The sequence below is a fragment of the Triticum aestivum genome, chromosome 6A (genome assembly GCF_018294505.1).
Source record: "Triticum aestivum cultivar Chinese Spring chromosome 6A, IWGSC CS RefSeq v2.1, whole genome shotgun sequence".
NCBI lineage: Eukaryota > Viridiplantae > Streptophyta > Magnoliopsida > Poales > Poaceae > Triticum > Triticum aestivum.
The window spans coordinates 364,347,293-364,372,342 of NC_057809.1; positions in this window are offsets into that span (position 1 = coordinate 364,347,293).

Consider the following 25,050-nt stretch of genomic DNA (forward strand, 5'->3'; position numbering starts at 1 on the left):
AAGTTGTCACCGAAGTGGGAAGGCCCTTACCGGGTGGTACGAGTCACCAGACCTAGCACAGTCCGTCTGGGGACTGGAGATGGCACTCAGTTGCAAAACTCATGGAATATTGAGCATCTCCGCAAGTATTACCCGTAAGGCGCGGCTGTCGGGCCCCACCCGACAACAACCCTTTTGTATAGCCCTTGCCTTAGCTGCATGTAACCCCTTGTACGAAGCTGGGGCGATGACCCCGTGTAAGAGAAAATATAGAAGCACCATTGGGGCCCCCAACTAAGATTGCTTGCATGCATGAGCAAACGAAGATCACTGCATAAGCATTTCATGACCATTTGCATATGCATGTAGATAGGACCCCATCCTGCATTCATTCTCATCTACATGAAGTTCCATGTTCCTGTCGTGAACTTGGCTTCGTCAAGGAGTTGAGAAAATGGCGCAGCGATCCTGTCGCGGGATTTCCGCAGCCACCTATGTGACCGGGTGGCCTCTTGTTGGTTCAGCAAGGGGACGACACGTTGCACAAAGAGCATACTAGCGCACGGCCACGCGGTAGACAGCACACATTCGATTTAGATAGGTTCGGGCCGCCGCGAGGCGTAAGACCCTACTCCTGCTTTTGTGGATTGATGGAAGAATGGATCTGGTGGTGCGTAGTACACTTGCCCAACAAGGTTTTGCCCAAGGCGACTACGTGTATGTGGTGGTTTGGGGTTGTCAGCTTTCTAACCTTCTAACCCCTCCTATGAGTGCCATGGGCCTCCTTTTATAGATTAAGGGGTCACTACGGTGGCAAAGTGGTCATTATCCACTCATATGATAGCAAACAGTGCCATCATACCTAACTCTGTAGGCTGATAGGGTGCATTAAATGCTCTACTTAGTGTGACATCACTGAGAGCCCGGCAAGGCCTGCCGGGCTATCTGGCTAGCTCCGCTCCTACTCTCTTGACAAGTCGTAGGACAGGTGTCATCTGTAGGCTTCTCTGTTGGAAATGGCTGCCATGTGGCGAATGGCTGCCACTTAATCATCTTGCTGCTTGACACCACACTAATTGATGACGTGAGTCATGGTTGAGTGGTTGGTGGGGCGGTTCTGCCCCCGCGAGCCCCGGCAGGCCCTGCCGGGGAGCCTCGGTTGCTTGATCTCGTGGTGACCTCGCCCATTGCCGGGCTCGCCTGCCCGGCCAGGGAGGCCCTTCTCTTGCCGATAACTTGCTCCATAGGCTCAATCTTGTTCCATCTGAGCTGCATGTTGGTTCTTCAAATCTCTTGGTTCTCCAGTCTCTGACTTAAGCTGGTGCTTCAATCTTGATCTTGTGCCTATGCACGGTTGGTCAACATACCTAGGGTTTGTTGCATCGACAGAAGCCCCCGGGCCTACCCCGAACGCGCTGCTGAGCATCGTCGGGGTATGGTGTAATAAGAGCACGGGCAAAGCTGCTGAAGGGGTTGGCCCCTTAAGTTTTCCGTTGCTGCTACTTCAGTCTTGATTCCGGGCCAGTTTCCAGTTTTCCCGCATGCGTTGTGCGTGGCGTCGTGGAAGAACATGGATCATGGCATGCGGAGTCTCCTCAAAACAAGATCATGGGGCGAAAATTGCTACCCCACTCACCCCCGTTCCGCATGCACCCTGCCGCGTGTATTGCATGCATTGGGCATGGTATGTGGTGGACGCGGAGGGCACAGGGGAGAATGCCATGGCTGAAAGCCGAGCATCGATGGTTGGAGAGGGGCCATATTGGTGGAGAGGGGCAGCCGTTTCTTGTAGGAGGAACCAGCCCTGCCCCATTCCCCTATAAAAAGGGTCGGGCAGTGTTCTCCTGCGCACACTTCTCCTTCTCCTTCGTGATTCTTCTCATCTGGCCATGGCGCGAGGGCGAGGGCATGGTGGAGTTCCGGTGGCGGCGACGAGGGCTTCTTCTCGACAGTGGGCCCCTCCTACTCCAGACCTTGAGGCAGCGGAATTGTCCGCAAGGGGAGCAGGAAGGGGCATGGTCGTAGTCTCCATGGTGCTCAAGGAGGAGGAGGAAGGGGTGGTGCCCTGGTTGCGCCTCCACCGGCGGCTCCACTACTGATGGAAGGCCATGTCGGGAACCAATCTCACGAGTTCATCATCAGGCTGTATAAGACCTTGCATGGCCACCTTCGTCTCCCAATCTTCTTTGCGCGGGAGATGGAGCTCGAGCGACCGCGCACCCTGAGGCTACACATGAGGGATTGTGGGGACGGAAGCACAAGGGTTGATGTCGATTTCCTCGCCCCTCACATAATGTACCCCCGTTGTGGCAGGAAGACCTTCGCCCATGCCCACAACTTCTCGGAGGGGCACATTCTCCATTTAAAATTAATGGAGAGTGGTCTGCTCTCTGACAAGATATTCGGGCACTCGGGACGCCGTTTATGGTGCTGCCTGGAGAGCTCGACCGACGACGAAAGCTCCTCCTCGAGTGAAAGCAACGAGGAGGACAGTGAAGGCGATGACGATGGCAGCGGGCGGAGGAGCGACGACTCTGACTCTAACTAATCATCGCCCGCACGATCTTCATCCAACGGCAGCACCACCATCTGCATAAGTGCCTCTTCCCCGGCAATGTGATTTGCGGGGGAGTTGGACGCAGAGGTGTGGATGGTGCTTCAGGGCTCCTCCAGGAGTTTTCTAGCTAGATCCGGGTAGGCTTCCTCTCGGGCTGTAGCTTCGTTAGCCCTGTCGAGTCCTGCTGGCCCTGGTGACGGTGGTTGATGGGGGCCGCCTTCCGTTGTGATCTTCATCAAGGCGTTCCCTCACGTTTCTGTTCCCTCCGGGCTACCTCTCATGGAGCCCGATGAGAGGGGGCTGGGCCTCCGCCCAGGCGCTCCTTTTGCCCTCCTTCCCCTCGAGGGATGCACCTAGGAGGAGAGGGACAAGAAAGGGCATTACGGAGCACTTATCTTTTTTTAATCTTAAATCTGTAGGCAATTGCCAAATTTTAATTAAAATAATGTAATCTCTCGAGTCAATCTTTGTGTTCTATCATGCTTGTACTTGTATTCGCATGTCAATGAAAGAGATAAACCTTGTCGAGAACTCGTGCATGTGTACATCCATGCGGAGGTGGAGTGCCTCTTTATTGTAGTTAAACGAGTTTTCCTGGCAGGATATCCTGCCGGCACCCTTTTCGTGTGCAGAAGAACCATGTCTGCCGGGGAAAAGACCGAGCCGCCAGCCCCCCGCCAACTCCCTTTTCATCAAGGGCCATTGACACCGTCCTGGCCGAAGCAATGTTCGAGCCAAGGATGGGAGCACCCTAGTTTCAAAGAGCGGCGAGGTTTCTCTATGCACAAGTTATAGCTTATAGAACACTAATGGACAAGAGGTAAACTTATCTATTTGGCTTGCCGGGGAGCACGGTGTCGTGCAATCTTCTCGTCCCTTGTCGGAGTCAAGTTCACAGCAGGATCCTGCAACTCCATGTAGATGAGAATGAATGCAGGATGTAGTCCTATCTATATGCATATGCAAATGCTCATGAAATGTGTATGGAATGATCTGGATGTGCTTGTGCATGAATGTAATCTTAGTTGGGGCCCCCCTATAGCGCTTCTTTATTTTATCTCGCATAGGGCCATCGCCCCGGCTTGTACAAGGGGTTACATGCAACTTCGGCAAGGCCATGTACAATAGGTGGCTGCCGGGCCCTGCCCGGTAGCCTCTGCGCTTTACGGGCAGAACTTACGGAGATGCTCAATATTCCATGAGTTTTGCAACTGTGTGCCATCTCCGGTCTCCAGACGGACTGCGCCAGGTCTGGTGACTTGTACCACCCGATAAGGGCCTTCCCACTTTGATGATAACTTGTTTGTACCCTTGGTGGACTGAACACGCCTAAGGACAAGGTCACCTTCCTCAGAACACCGGGCATGAACCCTGCGGCTATGATAGTGACGCAGGTCTTGCTGGTAGCATGCAACACGCGTAGCAGCACGGAGACAGTTCTCCTCAAGTAGCACAGCGTCGTCACGCTGGTGCTGATCTTGCACTACTTCATCGTAGTCAAGCACTCGAGGGGACACGTAAATGAGTTCCGTGGGGATAACTGCTTCTACCCCGTAAACTAGTGAGAAGGGAGTCTGCCTAGTAGCTCATTTAGGTGTCGTTCTGAGGGACCAGTGAACTACCAGCAGCTCCTTGATCCACCGCATGTCGTGCTTGTGTAGCATATCAAAAGTTCTTGCCTTGAGTCCATGAAGCACTTAAGCATTCGCCCTCTCAGCTTGTCCATTGCTCCGGGAGTGTGCCACAAAAGCGAATGAGATTTTGCATCCGAGGGTGTGAACATATTTCATGAAGGCGTGGCTCATGAACTGGGTGCCGTTGTATGTGATGATCCTTGCCAGAACTCCGAAGTGACACACCAATTCTTTCATGAACTTCATAGCTGACTGAGTAGTCACCTTTCTCACCGCAATCACTTCCGGCCACAATGTTAACTTGTCAATGGCAACGAATAAGAATTCAAAGCCCCCGATTACTCGGGGGAAGGGGCCGAGGATACCGAGCCCCCAGACCGAAAATGGCCATGATAGAGGGATTGTCTGAAGGGCTTGGGAAAGCAGGTGTGTTCTCTTAGAATGAAACTAACAGGCTTCACATTTCGTGACAAGCTCAACTACATCTTGGAGGGCTGTGGGCCAATAGAATCCTTGCCGGAATGCTTTCCCAACTAATGCCCTTGATCCAATGTGTGAGCCGCACAGTCCTCTATGAATCTCAGGCAGCAGTTCCTTTCCATCCTCCCGGCAAACACACTTCAATTTCACACCATTGGGCATCCTTCTATATAGAGTGTCATCGACAAACTGATACATACTGGCCCTCTGGGCTACTCTTTCAGCTTCATCATGATACCCAGGGAGTTCTTCGGTTTGGAGGAAGCAGACAATGTGCCTTGCCCAAGTTGGAGCCTGAGGCTCGGCAACAAGGTGTAGTGGCACCTACTATGCTACGGGAGCACCAGCCTCGTTCGCGGGGTCCATAGGCCCGGCTGGAGGGGGTGGTCCGGCAGGCTGTGAGGAGTTGTTTCCGGCAGGGTCTCTACCAGGAGCGGATGCCTCTGTCGGGAGAGGCTTATTGTACTCCATCTTTCTCCTTTTCTGGGCCATTGTGGCTGGTGATGCGGAGGGTTGAGAGATATGGAGAACAAAAGTTCCTAGTTCCACAGGAAGCTTCTGCGCAGCACACTTTGACAGGTGATCAGCTATGCTGTTTTCCGCACGGGGTACGTGCTCTGTTTGCAACCTGTCAAGGTGCTACTCCAATCTCCTTACTTCCTCAATGTATGCTTCCATCAATGGGCTTTGGTAATCTTTGTTGACTTATCTCACCACGAGCTGTGAATCTCCTCGAATGATCAGCTTCTTAATTACCAATTCTGCTGCAATCCTGAGCCCGGCAAGGAGTCCTTCATACTCTGTTGTATTGTTGGTGGCTTCTTCCCGGGAAAAATGCATCTAGAAGACATACTTCAAGTGCTCCCTAGAGGGGGCCACAAGAAGCACTCCAGCCCCTGCACCTTGTAGGGAAAAATTACCATCAAAATACATAATCCATTCTTGGGGGAATTCCTTGTCGGGGAGAGCTGTCTCTGTCCTTTCTTCATCAAGGGTCGGCGTCCATTCTGTAATAAACTCTGCCAATGCCCTGCTCTGAATAGTTGAAGTGCTCTCAAACATCAAACCAAAGATGGATAACTCCAAAGCTCATTCCACTATTCTGCCAGTTTTCTCAGGGTTTCAGAGTATCCTTTGCAACGGGAAACGAGTGACAACCGTGATCTCATGGGCTTGGGAGTAGTGGCGCAGTTTCTTTCTGGCCATAATGAGACCAAATATAAACTTTTGCACACCAGAGTACCTCGATCTAGCCCCCTATAATAAGGAGTTGATGAAGTACATTGGGTGTTGCACCACTTTCTTCCTTGCCGCATGCTTGGGGTTGCCCTTGTTGTCGTGCTCATTGTTGTCCTGATCCTTTCTGACTCTGCCGTGATCTGGCCACTTTCTGTTCATCCACCTCTCGCTGTGCTCCCAAAGCTGCATTGACCACTTGGTTGGTTGCTGCCAAGTATAGCAACAATGGTTCTTGGGGTTTGGGTGCAACCAAGGTAGCCACAGACAATAGCTAGGCTTTAAACTCCTGTAGAGCCGCATCTACTTCTGGGGTCCACTTCATAAGTCCCGCCTTCTTCAAAACCTTGAAGAACGGTAGGGCACGCTCGACAGACTTGGAGATGAATCTGCTCAGCACGGCAATGCATCTCGTCAAGCGCCTCACATCCTTAACAGTCCTTGGCGATTGGATCTGCTAAATGGCCTTGATCTTGTCGGGGCTGGCTTCGATCCCCCGATGGGACACGAAGAACCCAAGTAGCTTGTCGAAGGGAACACCAAACACACATTTCTCTGGGTTAAGCTTCAGATTGATCTTGCACAAATTTGCAAATGTTTCTTCCAAATCCTGGATAACGGTGGCCTTATCCTTGGTTTTGACCATAATATCATCCATATAGCCTTCTATATTTTTGTGCAATTGTGGCTCAAAACCAATATGGACTGCCCTTGCAAAAGTGGACCGGGCACTCTTTAATCTGAATGGCATGCGGACAAAGCAGTATGTACCGCATGGAGTGATGAATGATGTGTTCTCTTCATCTTCCTTAGACATAGATCTGATGATATCCTGAGTATGCATCCAAAAAGGAGAGAAACTGACATCCCGAAGTAGAATCCACGATCTGGTCGATGTGCGGCAAGGGAAATGGGTCCTTCGGGCATGTTTTGTTGAGGTCTATGAAGTCAATGCAAAGCCTCCACTTCCCATTAGATTTCTGGACCACTACTGGATTTGCCAACCATGTAGGATACAATACTCCTTGGACCAAACCAGCTGCTTCCAACTTCTTGATCTCTTCGGCAATGAACCGCTGCATCACCAAGGCCTGCTTCTGTACTTTCTGCCTGACGGGTCGGGCATGTGGCAGACAGCAAGGTGGTGCTCAATTACCTCCCTGGGAACACCGGGGATATCAGATGGTTGCCAACAAACACATCGATATTCGCCCATAGGATGGCAACGGGCGTGCTTTCCTATTTGTCATCGAGGGTGGCGCTGCTAGAGAAAGTACCATCAGCGCCAGCCAGCCCTGCCAGGACCTTCTTCACTTGGGGTGCAGCAACCTTGGATCTCTTCCTGTTGGAACACTCCGGCATGTCGTCAACGGATGTCGTGCACTTGGAGGGGCACGCTTCTCGGACTCCTTCCCCGAGGTCCTACAATCCCTCTTCTTTCCTTTGCTTTCCTTGGCAGGAGCTGCTGCCGCCATAGCCTCTGCTGCGACTGCATCCCGATACATCTTGTCAACGCAGATAATTGTATCATTATAATCTGATGGGATAGTGAGGACTCCCAATGGCCTAGGCATTTTCAGGGTGTTGTAAGCATAGTGGGATGCTACCATGAACTTGGCCAGGGCTGGTCGTCCAAGAATCCCATTGTACAGCAGGGGGAGATCAACCACATCAAACACAATCTTCTGAGTCCTAAAGTTCAGCTCTCCCCCAAACATCACCGACAACATGATCTTCCCCTTAGGATGACTCATGCCAGGTTTAACTCCTTCAAACTTTCCAATGGCCTCTACCTCCTCTTCTCCTATCTGAAGCTTGCTGATTACTGCTGGGGAAATCAGATTCAACCCAGCCACGCCATCCACTAACATCTTTGTGACCTTGAGTTTGCGAATCATTAGGGAGACCAACAACGGCAAACACCCTACCACCATGGTGCGGCAAGGGTGGTCCTCCTCATCAAAGATGATGGGCGTGCGGGACCACTTGAGCAGCTTCTGGTCCCCTGGCGTTGGTTCCATAGCATTGACCTGTCATGCCCATCGCTTGAGTTGGCGATGAGAGGTGTGCAAAGATGCACCTCCATCAATGCATAGGGCATCAGTGGCCTTCTGAAATTCCTGCTCACTAGTTTCCTCTTCATCCCCTCCATCACTGACATCATCACAAGTTTCCTTCTCTCGGCGCCTGGCGGGATTTCCTTGGTTCCGAAAGGGCTTGTCGGGGCGATTTGCTTCACCGCCTCGGCTCTTGCCACTAGCGGAATTCTGACCTTTCTCCTTATCACGCTTATCATATTCTGCCCTTTGTCTCTTGAAAAGTTGCTCGACCTGATAACACTCCTGAAGGTCGTGGCCTTTGGTCTGATAGATCTTGTAGTATGGCCCATCACCTTTCCAAACTTTTTTCGCGGTAGCGGCCTCCCGACAGGCACTACATGCAGCAGCTTCCTTGCCGGGGGCCTCAGCCTTGGCCTTCTTTCCGGTAATAGGTGTGCCCAAACCTTCCACAATCATCACTACCTTGTCTCTTGGCTTCTTACTACGCTTCTTGCCCTTCGTCTGACAGGTTGATTCATCCTCATCCTCTGAATCAACATTAATGCAATCTTGCTCTCTGGGCAGCTTCCTTCCTTCTTCCATACGGGCACATTTTTCTACCACTGTATATAGTTCTTTCACAGTCTTGGGCAGCTGCATGTTCATTTTGGAACAAATGCGGCGGTTGCGCACATTCGACTGGAAAGCTGCTATAACAGATGCCCGATGGATATTTGGGATATTTCTATGAACTTTACTGAATCTCTGCAAATACTTATGGAGGGTTTCTCCTTCCTTCTACTGGAGAAGCTGCAGGTCGCTGGGCCTATCGGGCTCTTGGTGGCCGCCGGTGAAGGCATCGATGAACTCGTAGCACAGGTTTGCCAGTGACGAAATGGAGTTCTCCGGTAGGTGCATCAGCCAAGACCTCACATTGGACTTGAGGGCCAAAGGGAATTAGTTAGTAAACAACTTCTCATCTCTTCCCCCGGCAGCCTGAACAACGATGGGGTAGATGCTCAGGAATTCCATCGGGTTCAATCTCCCATCGTACTTCTCAGGTATCTAGGTTGAACGTGTGAACGGACGGCCAACGAACTTGCCGCAGCTCTCGTGTAAAGGCAGGGCAGCCAACCTCGATGGGTAGGCACCCGTCAACACCGAGTGCAGGCTCGTCGATGTTGAGGCCGTCGCACCCGTCGGTCTGGCGGGGATCGTTGTGGCGCCGTTCGGCGACGGCGTGTGCGTCCCCCCGTTGCCTGGCTTCAGGGGTTCGACGTTGGCCTGGACGTGCTCTAGGGTCAGAAGAGGCCATCGAGACATTGTTGGGGTCTTGATTCTGCTACGTCCTTGCCGGCTGCCGTGGCGGGGACTGAACCATGGGGACGGTCCCCTTCATACGGCTAGCGGCGCGGGCGGTGGATGTTGCTTGTAGTGGTTGTAGTGGGCTATCTCGTCATGACCCCCAGCTTCGGCGAAACCGAGCAGGCTCTGCATGGTGGCATGCCACTCATCCATCTTCTCGGCTACGGGCGGGAACATTAGTAACAACTGAGATCGTGCCATGGCCTCCATGGCCGTGCTTGCCATGGATGTCGATGATGTCGACCGCACCGTCGCCTAGCTCCGGATGGTGCCAGCGGTGGTGGCGGCGGCGGCGCCCCGCCCATGCTGCTGTGGGACGACCGTCGGGGCAGCGGGGTCGTGTGGCGGTCGCGCTCGAAGATAAGCGGCTCCATCGAGCGCAGCGGTCTGGTTGGCTCATCCGGGAGGAGGCGCATGCGTCGCGGCCGCTCCCGTGATGGGGGCGACTGGAGGGCGATGGCTTGCCCCGAACCGAGCACCGTTGCTGCGGCTGTGCTCGTCGACGAGAAGAGGGGGCGCGAACGGAGTGACCACCTCGCCCGCACTTTGTAGATCTCGATCGTCTAGACATTGCTGATGTTGTTCTCCTCCGGTAGCTCTGGCTCTCGTGTCGGCCACGGGAGGAGGCGGTAACGCTGCCACCTACTCCGACCATACCCCCAGCGTCGTCCATGTCCTCGCGAGCTCCCGTGTCCCCTGCGGCGTTGGAGGCCATGGGCAGACGAGCTTTCGAGGTGGATAGATTGGCTGAGGTGCTAGATTTCTTCGTGGGCGCCATGGTCGATGGTGCCGTCGAGGATGAAAATGCTGCTGAAGATGACGCGCGGCGTATACCTTCAGGTTCGCGCAAGCGCACCCCCTACCTGGTGCGCCAAAGATGTCGCGGGATTTCCATGGCCACCTATGGGACCGGGTGGCCCCTTGTTGGTTCGGTAGGGGGACAACGCGTTCCAGAAAGAGTAGGCCAGCGTACGGCCGCGCGGCATAGAGCATACAATCGATTTACCCTGGTTCGGGCCGCCGCGACGCGTAAGACCCTACTCCTGCTTTAGTGGATTGATGGAAGAATGGATGTGGTGGTTCATAGTACACTTGCCCGATAAGGTTTTTCCCGAGGCGACTACGTGTATGTGGTGGTTTGGGGTTGTCAACTTTCGAACCTTCTAACCCCTCCTATGAGTGCCATGTGCATGCTTTTATAGATTAAGGGGTCACTACAGTGCCAAAGTGGTCATTATCCACTCATATGATAGCAAACAATGCTATCATACCTAACTCTGCAGGCTGATAGGGTGCATTAAATGCGCTGCTTAGTGTCACATCACTGGGCGCCCGGCAAGGCCTGCCATGTTATCTTGCCAGCTCCGCTCCTGCTCTCTTGACACATCGCAAGACGGGTGTCATCTATAGGCTTCTCTGTAGGAAATGGCTGCCACTTAATCATCTTGCGGCTTGACACCACACTGATTGATGACGTGAGTCGTGCTTGAGTGGTTGGTGGGGCGGTTCTGCCCCCGTGAGTCCCGGTAGGCCCTACTGGGGAGCCTCGGTTGCTTGCTTCTCATCGTGGCCTCGCCCCTTGCCGGGCTCGCCAGCCCGACAAGGGAGCACTACTAGAAAAAGGGCTAAAGATGGGATTGACACTAATGGCGCACCAGACAAGCGGTGCGCCATTAGTATATACTAATGGCGCACCACTTCTGATACGCCATTAGAGTTGAAACTACTAATGGCGCACCTGGCCCAGGGTGCGCCGTTAGTATCAAATTTTTTTTTGAACTAGTGCACCTGTCCAAACATACTAATGGCGTATCCAAACACAGTGCGCCATTACTAGTTGTAACTAGTAATGGCGCACTTGTCGGAAAGTGTGCCACTAATGTTGTTTTTTTATTATATTTTTTATTCCTTTTTTTGCAAAACTACTAATGGCGCACTGTTCCACCGTGCGCCATTACTAGTTTAAACTAGTAATGGCGCACTGTGGAACAGTGCGCCATTAGTATGTTTTTTTTGCAAAACTACTAATGGCGCACCACCAGAAGGTGCGCCATTAGTAACCTGGATTACTAATGGCGCATTTAGAGTTGGTGCACCATTAGTAAGTGGGCAGCAACAAGATATTTTGGACAGGCGCTCCTACCCACACTCACTTTCTCCCCACTTCATTCTCTCCACCTCCTCCTTGTCTCGGGTGCCTCGTCTTTTTCACCTCATTTCCACCATAGATTCATTCAATTTAAGTGGTTAAATTACCTTGTTTGGATAGGTAAGTAAGGGGGGAAGCTATATTTATGTTGTTCTCCCTACAACAATGTGCACATGCACTTTTTATGGCCTAGCTAGATCTATGTATGTTCGTGGTGTTGCATATGTTTGTGGTGTTGCATATGTGTTTGTGTTTGGAGGTGTACCAGTATTTGAAATGCGATAGTTGCCAATATTTTGCCGGAATGTTGATTCATTTTTGTTTCGGCGAGAATTTTGGAATGAAGCATTCTTTTTGGTCCTATTTTTAGGGAAAGTCATGCCAAATTTTTTCTTGGTTCTAAAATATCGTTTTCCTCTACCCCGCAGGCGACCATGGTCCGCATGATGACCGAAGGCATCGTGAATAGGTTTTTGAGGTCCGCGAAGGCTGAGATGCTTCAAAAGAACGAGACGGAGATAAGATGTCCGTGTCGAAGATGCAAGATGAAGAGCCTTATTGCGGACCCGGATTCCGGGCAGGTGCGGGACCACCTGCTCTTGCGTGGTTTCATGGATGGCTATCGGTGGCAAGGTGATGAAGATGACTACGAAGTCGTCCATGGGGGCCGGGCAAGAAATGAGGAAGGGCAGCAAGACAACCACCGCGGCTCGGGCAGGCGAGAAGACGAAGAATCCCCAGGAGATGATCATGACGGTGATGCTGTACAAAGTCATCATGTAGAAGATGCAGGACATGATGATGAGGAAGATGCCGGAGCAGACGACGGGCATGATCATGAAGATGATGATGCCGGCGGAGCAAACGATGCTGGACCATCGATGGGCTGGGTGCAGGACCCTCATATTCAAGAGCTGCTTCTCAAGCACACGGATAACGCAAGAGCTGCCGCCCGAGAGAAAGCCAAGATGGATCAACTTGAGTTAGACGCGGTTACTCCATTGTATGAAGGATGCAGGCCCGAGGATACCCGCTTGAAAGTAATGCTCATGGCTCTGGAGATGAAGGTAAAACACAAAATGACCGACGCATGCTTCGACGAGAACATGTCATTCTGGCACGAACGTCTTCCAAAGGGGAACAAGTGCCCGACAAGTGCCCTCTGGATTTACCGCACGTGAAATACCATGTGTGCATGAACAATTGCATCATTTATCGGGACGAGCACGCGGAGTCTATCATATGTCTGGTGTGCGGCGTCACTCGATACAAGAAGAGGAAGAAAGCTCCTCGAAAAGTGGTGTGGTACTTTCCGATCACTCCTCGTCTGCAGCGGTATTTCGCGGACTCTAAGGTAGCAAAGCTCCTACGTTGGCACGCGGATAGGGAGGAGAAGAAGCGAGAAGATGACGCAAATGATCCGGAGATAGATAAAAAAAGACAAGATGCTGAGTCACCCTAAGGATGCGAGCCAGTGGCAAGCGTTGAACTTCGAATACCCAGAATTTGGGAAGGACCCAAGGAACATCGTGCTGGGCGCGAGCACCGATGGAGTCAATCTGTTTGGCAGCCAGAGAAGCACACATAGCACCTGGCTTGTGTTTGTGTGGATGTACAACCTTCCCCCCTAGTTGTGCATGAAGAGGAAGTACATTCACATGAGTATGTTAATTGAAGGGCCGAAACAACCAGGGAACGACATCACTGTGGCTGCTGAAGGAGGAGCTAGACACACTGTGGAAAATGCCAGCCAATACGTGGGACGCCGCAGAGAAACGCTATTTGGCCTATGCAACTTTTTCGACGTCATCTCTCGGAAGTCGATTGGCGCGAGGCAACTCAGAAGGCTACAGGAAGAGATCGTGGTGATACTATGCGAGCTTGAGATGTACTTCTCGCCCGCATTCTTCAATGTTATGGTGCATCTGCTGGTCCATATAGTGGAGGATATCATCCAACTCGGGCCGACGTTCCTGCACAGCATGATGTCGTTCAAAAGGATGAATGGTGTCATCAAAGGATACGTTCGCAACATGTCACATCCAGAGGGAAGCATAGCCAGGGGCTTTCTGACCGAAGAGTGCATCTCCTACTACACGAATTATCTAGGCATCGAGAACCCGAAAACAAAGGAGCTTACCACGGATCCGAAGACCAGGGCGCTTGAGCTTGTTCTGGTAAGGAATACACCCCCGCGTAATTAGCTCCATATGGTTGCATTCTAATTAATGAAGCCAAATTTCTAAATGGTTCACATTCCTTCCGCAGGCGACTGAGAGCAGTAGCGCGGGGTCGACTAAGAGCAACCCTTGGGACACCACTCTAAATAGGGCGTTGAATGTAATGAAGAACAAGGATAAGCTCAGTAAGCCGACGTCAGCTGGTCGTGTGGCCGGCAAAGGCTTGTCGACAAAATGGTCATCATAGTATAACACTGGTGGGCGAAAGGAGAAAAAGACCAGCTCGGAAAGCCAGGCGCGCGAGGTTCAAGAACTCAAGGCACAGGTGGCGCGGATTCCGGAGATTGTCCAAGGGCAAGTGCAACAACAACTCGGAGCGACGATCACCGCCATTGTGCCTACCTTGATCGAGGGGTTGAGTGCGTGGATTGCAGGCGGCCAACAGGGGTCGCCCCCGATTCCTTGCTTCACGGCCAGCAACTCACAGAACGCGATGGTGGGGCCATTAGTGTCTCCGGCGGAGGCGGCATTGGTGTCTCCGACACCGGCACGGGAGCTTAATGCACCCGGGTGTACGCCGACCGCCACCTCTGCAGAAAGCGGCCCCTCCGTCAATTGCACGCCCGCCGTTGGCGGTGCCTCGACATTAGACGAGCTCGACGCCATCATCACGGTAACTAATTAAGCCTCTCTCGGCCGAGGACTTCATCTCCTTGCCTTTGACTGGGCATCCCTGACGCCCTACATGTTTTCGCAGGGCGCCGCCGATGTTCCGTGCACTCTCCTGCACTTCGTGAACAACGAGTTGGTCGATGTCGCCAAGGGCAAAATCGTTCAACCGGGCAACCCTCCTGCACTTCGTGAACAACCAGATGCCACCCAACTTGTTTAGGATTCAACTGGTTCGGGTGCTGCCAGGCTGCGACGAGTTGTTACCTCCGATTCGACCCGTCGGGGCCGACGATGATGACGTGATGACCCTCAGCGCCTGCCTGAGCTGGCCCCTGCTTTGGCCGAAGAGCCAGATTCGTTTGGGGGTGGGGGACACCACCCCAAAGACAACACCGCCAGTCGTGCCGGTGCCAAGTCGGGCCCATGGCAAGACCGCCGCAACGGTGCCGGACATCCCTATGCCACTGGATCTAAACATGCATATGGCACAGGATCAGAACGACGACGACGACGATACATTTGGCAACGTCGATCAGTACTTTGCCGATCATGGGTACGGTGGCGACTTCATGGGGCCTCCTTCTCAAGAACCCAACCCAACAAAAGACGTGCGCGATCTAGCTGGTACCACGGAGAAGCCAAGTTGCAACAGGCGTCGTTTGCCGTTCAGCTCTCTGGAGACGCCTCCAGCTGCCGACTTCACCGAGCCTCAGATAGGCGAGGTGCGAAATATTATCAGCCCCAACACACTCAAGAAGGCGGTCTGTGAGCAGAACTCGGTCCCATTACAGGAGAAGAAGAAGGCACGCAAAAGAAAGACTAACAAGGGTGCGGGCCAGCCGGCACCAAGTACGATCCGTGCTCAGGACGGGCCACTTTAACCTGAGTATTTAATGAGGAGGCTGCATGTGGCGGGTAGGCCGATGCTACCGAGAAATATGCTCGATGCTGCAACCGGTGCTATGCGGAGTCTGCATGACAGTGTTCTTTCTTTGGAGAAGCGGCGTCTCAGAGAGAAGGATGTGGCATACCCGGTTTTCGCGGCCAAGGTGCCAGAGGGCAAGGGCTTTGTGGATAACTCCATCGGGGGTACGATCGTCCTGCAGTTTGATGACATCCACGCTATGTTGAACCTTCATCCGCTGCACTACATCTTCGTTCGGCTATTTTCACTGAGTATGGAGATGCGGATCATTCGCGACAAGACCCCGGACATCGTGATAGTCGACCCCTTCTACATGCATGCCAAGATCTTGGGCAGCGCTGGGGACCGGCAAGTCGCGAGTTCTTACCTCGAAGGCGTCATTCTGGCAAACCAAGATAAAGATAACTTCCTCGTGCCTTACTTTCCCGAGTAAGTCCTCCCCTCAACCGCCCCGTAACATATGAATTCTTAGATTTCGATCGTTTTTCTTTTAACATTCCGTGTTTTCTGCAGTGACACACATTGCACGCTCATCGTCCTAAGCCCCAAATATTCCATGGCCACGTATTTTGACCCGGACCGTCAGTCGAACGTAGACTACACAAATGTCAAGAAGGTTCTTGATGATGTTCTCCCCGGCTACGCCAAATCTGGAGGCACCTTCACCAGGCCTATTCGTAAGTACGGCAAGCATGTGTTCTCCCACAATACGACGTTCTGCTGCGTCAAGCAGCCGCCTGGCGGTCAGAAGGGTGCCTACTACGCCATCCATCAAATGCGGGCGATCGTATGGGACCATCATCAACTTCTGCTACCGAGTAAACTCAGAGATTGGGCCGCGAGCGTGTCGGCAATCCAGGACGCGGACATCAGACAAGAATTCTTTCGCATCCAGTCGGAGTTTGCGGAAATCATCCATCAAGATGTCCTTCGTACCTCGGGGCAGTTCTACCTCAGAAATCAACCGTCCAACAGTGACATCGACACAATGCTACAAATGCAGGCTGACAACACCCATTATTTCATGACTCCCACGATAGACGGCGGCTTCATCCACGCTCCGGTCCCTTGAGTCGAGTCGAAAGCAGTGATGCTGTGTCTAGTTCTAAAACATCGATTGGCTCATGTTGTAATTAAACTTTAATGAACTTGTAGTATGTCTCTTTGGTTTCGAGAGTCGTTCAACTTAGATGTAATCGATGCTATTAATGTCTTGCTTTTCTCTTCCGATCGTTCTGTTGCATACTTATATATTGCTTATGTATTGTCTGTGAATTGGTACTAACGTTTCGTTTGGCTAGTGCATAGTGATGCCGTCGTATGTCGTGTACAAGGGTAAGGTTCCCAGAGTCTACGACGACTGGGAGGAGTGTCGGAGACAGGTTCACCGATTCGGTGGTAACAGTTACAAAGGGTACACCACTAGGGCCGAGGCCGAATCTAGATATGCCCGCTATCTAGCAGGAGAGGGGAGGGAGCGTTGGAGGAACCCGATGAAGACGAGTTTCATCGTGATGATGCTCATCGTGATGACCGCAACTCTCTTCTATGTGATGGTAGTTTAGATGATCGATATCGACTTGTAATGTGAAGACAAACTCACTACTCGCGGTCTCGAGACTTGTAATATAATGTTCTATCTTTGTTCGGTCTTTTCAATTCGGAGACTAATATGATGAATTGTATTCGGAGACTAATATGATGAATTGTATTCAGAGACTAATCTTCTATTGTATTCGATGAATCTGTTGTTGATGTGTGATGTCTATATTTTGTCCAATTATACATTTTGTAACCTATGCAAAAAACAGAAAATAAAAAAATAAAAAAACCTAATATTCATACTAATGGCGCATCACATCACAGTGCGCCATTAGTATGCCAAAGGTGTCAGGACCCCGACTCAATGCCACATCGATCTAGCATGTAACACCTCATATCACTTTGCGGCCTCACGCACGGTATTCCCACGGGTGTCGTCCTACCTTTGCCCGGGACCGTTTGCGCCTTTTGGCACACGTATATGATAGTGTCGCTAGCATCCATATGATAAGGAGCCCGGGCTGACATGGCTAGTCGTAAACCCAAAGTGGCACTAACTTACAGGGACAGGCATCCATGACCCAGCATCGAACGTGTCGGTCATCAGCGAGTGAATCCAGGCTGTAGCACTGGGCTAGCAGGACTCCGGAGAACCGGGCTGTAGCGGGCTAACAGGACTCCGGTATTCATCGCGTGACATTTCCCCGAAGGGACAGACACAGGAACGAAGAAGGACATATGCCGGCCAGCCTAAGTGTTCCGGAGCAGTAGCAAGCTACCATGGCTCGGTGGAAACACTAGGAGACATTTCCCCGTAAGAGAGGCTACTAAAGATAAACAACTAGATGGTCAGATCCCACACATACCAAGCATTTCAATAACATACACACAATATGCTCGATATGTGCAAATACAACATGGCATCACAACATGACTCTACGACTCAAGTAATTTATTCAATAGGCTCCGAGGAGCGAGATATTACAATCATGGGTCTCATGACCCAGCACTCAGAGCATACAAGTCAAAGCACAAACGGAAGCTATCATGTCTGGGTACAGACATCTATAACTGAAAAGGCTGAGAAGCCTGACTATCTACCAGATCCTGCCGAGGGCACAAGATCGTAGCTGAGGTAACAAGCTAAACGTCGAAGTCCACGTGGAACTACTAGTGAGACTGAAGTCTCTCTGCAAAAACATAAAATAGGCAAACGTGAGTACAAATGTACCCAGCAAGACTTACATCAGATCTATCTACATATGCATCATTATCAACAAGGGGACGGTGGAGTTTAACTGCAGCAAGCCAGCTTTGACTCGGTGGCTATCCTGAACTACGACTGCAAGTAACTCTTTTGAGGTGGCGCACACGAGTCCACATATTCACCATATCAATACACCACTATGGATCCGCTCCCGTCTCCCTACGAGAACGCCATCCATAGCACTCACGCTTATCTTGCGTATTTTAGGGTATCCACTTTCACTTGTCTATGAACTATGCAAGGGGTCCAAGTTTCCATATCCGAGGAATCCGGCTATTCGAATAGATGATGTTAACCCTGCAGGGGTGTACTTCTTCACACACGCTCCCGCCACTTACCGCCCTGTACACGTCATGTACCTCGGCAACCTTCAAGCGGAAGCCGGGCGAGGGAGTCGGCCACGACCTGACTAACCGAACAAGTCTCTAGTCCAGGTTTATCGCCTATTCGGGTTCCATCCGCAAGGAGATCCGGCCGGGGTGTCGCTCACGGCCCCAAACGATGTGTGCAGGGTTCCCAAGCCCACCAACCGGGTGCCACTTGGTACACCGGGCCACTGTGCCTAGTCTGTCCCAAGCCCACCTGTACCGGGTGCCACTTGGTAGACTACTAACACTACCTACAAACACCAGAAACTAGTTGCAACTCCTGGACAGAGATCAAGTTGATTAATAAGTCGAGAGGGGCACTTAAGCATTCCAATGTGTGGTAGTAGCTGGTCATGGATCACAAACACAGAACTCAGTTCCTGAGGACGGCTGCAATGAGACAACCCACCATGTACTCCTACATGGCCTCTCACCGCTACCTTTACCAAATCGTGTTCACACACTTAGCTCACACACAGTAGGACATGTTCACACGCCTCTGATTCATCCCCGATGAATCAGACCTGACTCAACTCTAAGCAGTAGCAGGCATGACAACAAGCATGAATGAGTAGGCACATCAGGGCTCAAACAACTCCTACTCATGCTAGTGGGTTTCATCTATTTACTGTGGCAATGACAGGTCATGCAAAGGATAAAGGGGTTCAGCTACCGCAGCAAGTAACAAATATGTCGTTGTTGTCCTAATGCAGTAAAAGAGAGCAGGAGCGAGAGGGTGGGATTTTATCGGAATGAACAAGGGGTTTTGCTTGCCTGGCACTTCTGAAGATAACATTGAGTCTTCATCAGTGTCAACGATCACATCATCGGTACAACGTCTATCGAGGGGGAACAACACCGGCAAACACAGGAGAAACACGATCAATGCAATGCACAATATGATGCATGCTATGACATGGCAATATGAATGTGTTTCGAGCTAATGCAACTAGCAACAGATTAAATGAAGTTTGTTTGAATACAAGATTCAAATTCAAACTCCATATGTGATTATTCAAATGCCATTTAATTGATTTGTGCTATACAGCAGCTATAATTTGTTCTAACATGCATGAAAATGGTACAGATGGATTCCTTGAATTTTTCTGATAGTTTTTCATATATAAATTATTTAATTTGGAGTTACGGTTAATTTTCTATGATTTATTGAAGTTTTAGCTATTTTCTGGAATTTCCTGAATATTATAAAATAAACTAAATTCCAGAAAAGGAATATTGCGTCAGCATGACCTCACCCTGATGTCATCAGGTCAACAGGGCGGGTCCAGGTCAAACCTGACATGTGGGGGCCACACGTCAGTGACACAGGAACTAATCCCGGTCAAACCCAGCGCTAGCTGGGGTTTGACCAGGGGTGGGGCCCACTGCCAGTGTCTGTAGGTTGATTAACCAACTGGGTTAGCTCCTAATGACGGAGCCACGTCAGCTCCCGCCGGAGTTTCGCCGGCGACGACCAACGGAGCGGCGGAAACGCATCGGGTTCGCGCTACAGGGCACAGTTTAGGGTGCGGTTGGGTTCTACGGCGAGCTGGGACTCGTGCGCATCGAACGGTGGTGGTGGCCGTGCCGGTGATGGCCGGTACCGACGACGGCGAGCTCGGCTGCGGCCGCCGGAGTTCGGGTGGTGGCGGGTTTGGCGCTACGAGCGGTGGTTTGGCGCGCTGAGGGCACTAGGGAGAAACTCTTGCTCCTCCGCATCCAAAGGAACGGGCGGGAGGCCGCGAGGTGGCCGGAGTTGAGCACGGCGTCGACCTCGGCGGCGGCCGGAGCTCGGCGAGCTTGGGGTCGGTGTTAGGGAGCACGGCAGGAGGCGTTGTGGGTGTCTACGGGTTCATGTGATCGTGCTGAGCACGATGGTGGGCTCGGGAGCGAGCTGCGGTGGCTATGGCCACGGCCACGCCATGGACGGCGGCGAGAAGCTCCGGGCCGAGGTGGGGAAGCTAGCTAGGGGAGGGGAACGACGGGGATTCCAGGGGGAAAAAGAAGAGTGGCTCACGTAGGGACTAGCAGAGTCGACGACGAGGTCGGGGAAGCTCTGGACGACGCGAATTTACGACGGCGATCTCCGGGCACCGAAGATGAAGACGACGACGCTCCGGTCGACTGGGGCCTCCTCTGGTCGCGTGCGTCGGTGTGCAGCTCCATGGGGTCGGGACGGAGCTCAGGGGTGTGGAGAGGGAGCGAGGGGGTGGCTGTGGCCGCGGCGAACGGCGTCGGTGGCGACGAGCTCCGCTCGGGCAGAGAGGGAGAGAGAGCAGAGGAGAGGATGAGGCGAGGGAGAGAGTGAGAGAGAGCCAGGGCTGCGTGGCGCTCCGTGGCGTCGTCTAGGAGGGGCCGGGGAAGCAGGAGGTGGCCGGAGAAGCAGGAGGTGGCCGGGGCGCGTGGCCGCGCGCGCCGGGCGCGTGCCCGTCCTCCTGGCAAAGGAGGAAGGCGACAGGGGGTAGCGGTGGCGGGCTGGGCCGGCCAGCTGCAGTGCTGGGCCGGTTTGGCTACCAGGTGAGCGCCAGGTAGGCTTTTGCTCTTTTTATTTTCTCTGTTTTGTTTTATTTAATTTATTTTGCCACTGTTTTGAATTTAAAATAATTCAAACAATGCCAAAAACTCCTCTGAATATCTTATATTGCTAGATGGACTTTTCCAAAAGCTTATAAAATATTTCAGGGGTATTTGAAATTATATTCTAATTATATGAATATAATTCAAATTCAAATAGCTAATGAATTAAATTCAAAATCCCAAAAAATAATCCTTAAAAATGTTCAATATTTTGGTTGGGACCAGAACCCTTGCCAAAAATTATCAAACATTTAAGAAGAGCATTTTGGAACAATGAATGAGATTTTTAGGGTTTTTTTCCCTTCTTTAATTTAGGGTTTTGAGGCTTCTGAATTCCTCAGTTCAAGTTTCAAAAATTTAAACATGATGCACAGATGGAAGCAAGCATAGGTCAGGCCAGAACTAGGGATGTGACAACTCACCCCCACTAAACAAGAATCTCGTCTCGAGATTCAAGCGTAGGGTAAGATGAAGGGGAAACGCAAACTAGTATAATCTTCACGATCCAGGTTGCACTTCATAGGAACGTTGTTTCGATCACCATCTTTGTCTCGACATCTTGTTCTAAGAACTCCAGTTATCATGACAACGAGAGGAAAGGAAAGACCCTAAAAGAATTGTTCTTCTCGAAGGTCAAACAACTCAGGATTAACTCTCGGAATGAGACGTAGCAACATCTCTCGAGCTGAGAGACGAAGCACACCTCTAGAGGGATGGAGTGGAACAGATGATGAGGGTTCACTAGGTAGACAACAATTCCAGACTTAAGAATGTGGTGATCGGTTGTCAACGTAGCGAGGAATTGAATTGCCATGATACCATATGATGCACCTTGGGGAAGGTGACTCGTAGAAATATCCCCTTAAGTGGCAAAAAGAATTACCTTTGATTCAAGGATCATTGAAACTCTTTATACCAGCTTAAGGCAAATCATAATCGATCATATAGAGGGGTTCGGTAGAATGGCATACTCGAACTTGGATGATGTGGATTACCTTGTTGAAAACAACGTAATGGATGAATTTGCTTACCACCGGAAATGGAAGAGACCCATGGTAGAATGGCACATTGGCGGTGCAAGCTGGGAACAAAATGCAAATGCTGGGAATGATTCTGGTAACTAGGAAAGAACCCAACAATAGAGAGTGAATTCACTGTTTGTAAAGGTCATAGCATTGCCGAGGAAACGGAGAGGAAACCCAGTTAGTGCCAATGGTAATACCTAACGCTTGTGCATGCTCTCAAGAACTTGAGCATTTCCACAATCATCAAGGTTTTACCAACATCCGTGTTAAGGATCCTGGCAACACAACATACTACCATGATGAATACCGGTGGAAGATGCAGATGCAAAGGAAGATAACACTTTCTCCGATTTCACTCTTGGCGGGGCCAAGGAAATAAAATCTGGATGATCGACCGAGAGACATTTAGCACTCCGCCTCTAATGTTCTCCTTGATGTGCTAGTGTATCCCATTCACAGATATGGTTTGATATCTAGAACATCAAGTAAAAGGTCGGACTTCGGAACACAAAAATCATAAGGCACAACTAGGGAGTAAATCCTACGAAGTCCTTATGGGAAGGTGGCCAACCTCTTCAATCAAGATACTACAATAATAGGTCTTTCGGCTGGGTGGTGCTGGCCACGACATCCACTTTACCAGTTATCGAGGGACCAATATTATAGTTCTTGGGGAAATGTTCCAACCATCACATCTGCCTGAGATTCAGATCTGGTTGGTGTCAGGATATTCCAGACTCATCGAGTCTAGGAAGAAAAATGAAAGTTTGCAACACAAATCGACGAGATAACGTTGCGAGACTCTCGAGGGACGAACTGCGATAGCAAGCTCCAAAACATGAGCTGGTTCTGCTACAAACATGTGAACATGTTGTCCCAGACAAGCATGACCACATGGTAGTCTTATAATAAAACACTACCGAGTTCTGGTTGGGAACCATCATCGAGGATATCAAAATTCTTGATTAAGCCCGGGTTAGCTCTTAAAAAGAACTCCTTCTCCTAGAACAAATCAGTCAGTGGCTTGGGGTGCTACGGAACACACATGGAGTGGAGGTAATTAATCTACCAAACCATAGTATACTTTGCACCTGCATGACTGTCTTGGGACGATTCCAGAGGAAACAAAACAAACCTTTCTCAAACCCATGGCGGCAACTTACATCAAATGCACGTGAATCAAAGAAAGTCACTTCTTTCATCCAGCATATGCTTCATGAGTTAGCATGAATAGATGCTTTCAAAAGTTTCCAACACTAGCTTAATGTTCAACAAAATCATGGAGGAGATAAGGATGTTGTCAATGGGCTCAACAACAACTCATCGGAATTTCCATATCACTGGACTTCCGCCATCATGTGAACACGGTGATAGTATTGGTCAGACCAAAAAAAAATATAATGATGTATGCTCGAGGGGCAGCCATGAGTAAGACAACATTACGAACATCATTGGTTCTGATTTGATTTGACGATAGCCCATACTTAAATCAAAGTTTTTATAAGACAATAGGTCCAATAACTGATCACAGGGACCAATCGATGAAGATATCATCTTTCTTCAACTAACACCCAACACCAGGAAATAAGGACTAGGTAGCACAATCTATCTTAGAATGGTGATTCAATAACCAACATGCTAAGAATGAGAATATTGTCCATTTACTACCAAGCAACTAGTTGCTAGGGGTACTGATTTCACACATCATAGTTCACCCGTCGGCATTCCGGTTGCAACAACACGGTAGCCGAGAAATGAATAATGATGGCGAGAAGTATCACTGCACCAAGAATTCATAAGATGATGTGTAATTCCTATGACTTTCTTGACATAAAGAGGGTAATACTTCAGGGTAGAACAGAACAAAAACTGGATTAGCATTTTGATCTGCGGAGCACAACTTCTTTGACCCAATCCTGGATATGGAAGAGGTACTGGAGTTTGTTTCTCCAAGTCATTCAGGATTAGAATGGCTTGACGGACCACAAGAGTAATAGGCATCGATAAACGAATGCACGCATACTCTTGACTATCAACTGATAGACGAGGGCCAGTAAACAACTAAAGAGGGACAACTCAAAGGAACATATGATTTTCTGAGTTGTGGATGCATGGTTTAGCATGTCGAACGAAGTTCAACATATTTCTTCCGGATAACCCATGCAGAAAGGTAGAACTGGCAGAGCCACAATATATAATGGAGAACTCATCAAGAGCACTTTGGTTGTGATCGTTCAGTTCAACGAGGAACTTATGCCATAAGTAGTTCATGGTATTTGGAAGAAGAAGATACCACGGACTTCAAGGACTGTCGCAAAGGTTACTAATAATCTAAAGGAACTAGCAACACTATCAACATGAAGTAAGTAGGGTGAATCTTGGTTCGAAAACCCAGGAATAGAATACCTACTACTAAGTAGCATCACGGGATGCTTTCGGGGATAAAGCCAGAGTCATCACACTGGGACACAAATCATAGCTAGATTACTAGATAATCCCTGAGACACCTAGGGTCATAATAATAACTCCAACATAAAGGTCGAGGCAGTAGAGTACCTCAACTCAACAATTTGTGTGATTAACCTGGCCTAAAAAGACATTGAAACCAGAGGAAAAGGATTCGCAAATGCATCAGACTCTTTGGAAACCTGGGATGACTCGGACAGCATAACGGCTGCAAATGCTCAGAAAAGATTTGAGACATTCACAAAAATGGTGGCATAACCACTCAGAAGCACAATATCAAGGTTTGGAGATCAACAGTTAACGTACGGAAGTAGTAGGAACTGAACTGAGACTTAAATCCAACAATCTTATAAGTCTACGGATTAGTAACACGTGATCCTGATAGAAAGAAGAGATAGCCTAGTTCTTAATCCCCGTAGGAAAGATAAGATGACTCAGATCAGAAGGGCATAAGGTATAAGGAGTAAAAAGAGCCTTACGTTCCATCCCACAATCAATTCCCTTATATAACTAAGAATTTCTAGACTCAACTTCGACCAGTTTGGCTTGGTAATCCTACAGGCAGTCAAGCTCTGATACCAACGCTGTC